Source organism: Mustela nigripes, chromosome 13 (genome assembly GCF_022355385.1).
Source record: "Mustela nigripes isolate SB6536 chromosome 13, MUSNIG.SB6536, whole genome shotgun sequence".
Classification (NCBI taxonomy): Eukaryota; Metazoa; Chordata; class Mammalia; order Carnivora; family Mustelidae; genus Mustela; species Mustela nigripes.
Genome location: NC_081569.1, coordinates 72,482,964 through 72,484,303, shown reverse-complemented (window position 1 = coordinate 72,484,303; position 1,340 = coordinate 72,482,964). Strand labels below are relative to the sequence as shown.

The window sequence follows — 1,340 nt, the reverse complement described above, 5'->3', positions numbered from 1 at the left end:
CAGTTGTGGTAGTTTATATGTCTCTAGGAATGCATCCATTTCTTCCAGATTGTCAAATTTGCTGGTTTATAGTTGCTCATTATATGCTCTTATAATTGTTTGTATATCTTTGGTGTTGGTTGTGATCTCTCTTTCATCACACCACAAATTTTTAAAAAAATAGATCATAATGTACATGTTATTTAGCACCTGGATTTTTTTATTTTTTTATTTATTTTTTTATTTTTTTATTTTTTTATTTTTTTTTTTTTTAAAGATTTTATTTATTTTTTTGTCAGAGAGAGAGAGAGAGCAAGAGCGAGCACAGGCAGAGAGGCAGGCAGAGTCAGAGGGAGAAGCAGGCTCCCTGCAGAGCAAGGAGCCCGACGTGGGACTCGATCCCAGGACGCTGGGATCATGACCTGAGCCGAAGGCAGCTGCTTAACCAACTGAGCCACCCAGGCGTCCCTGGATTTTTTTAAAATAAAAAAAACCTTGATACAGTGTGGGGATCTTTCCATGTCAGTAAATACATAAAATTGATTTAAATTATTTCAGTTTGTCTTCTATTCATCTCTCTGTAGGTATTTAGATTGTTTCCAGCTCCAATAATTATAAAGAACATTAGAAACTACATATTTTGCACACATATTTTTAAAAATTGTTTAAAAAATTACAGAGGTATTGGGTTATGGACATTGGGTGCGATGGTGAGTGCTGTGAAGTGTGTAAACCTGGCAATTCAGGACCTGTACCCCTGGGGCTAATAATACATTTTAATATATATAATTTAATAATATATATTAACATATGATATATAATATTATACATAATATGTAATATTATATATAATATATTATAATTATTATATCATACATATTATATACACATAATTATATATTATGTATAATACTATATATTATATGTTAATAAAATGTTAATGTTAATAAAAATAAGTATATTTATTTTATAACAATAAAAAGAATATATTAATGTTAATAAAAAATTAAAAACTAAAAAATATTATAGAGGTAGTGCAGAAATAAAATTTGAACATTATAGGAGGTTATAAAATGAAAAGTAGCAATAATCGCGCCTCGGATAAACCTCATTGGCTACGATACTGCCACTGCGCAAAGCAATTTTCTTTCCTCTTGCCTTAGTTCTGTTCACCACAAGCAGCTAAAAATACTTTCTGATTGGGATTATTCTCATGATTATTATTTTATTTTTAATTAATATTAGTATTTAATTAATATTAATCAATATTAATATTTAGTTAATTATATAGTTAATATTTCTGTCTTTAGTAATATTTCTGCTTTTTTTTCTTGATTTATCATCTTTTGACAGTGTCCATG

General features: G+C 28.5%; 1 pseudogene; it reads right to left on the bottom strand.

The window, feature by feature from the left end:
* Window positions 1-1,003: 1,003 nt before the first annotated feature.
* On the bottom strand, window positions 1,004-1,120 carry LOC132000376 (U4 spliceosomal RNA; annotated as a pseudogene).
* Between the last annotated feature and the right edge of the window lie 220 nt (window positions 1,121-1,340).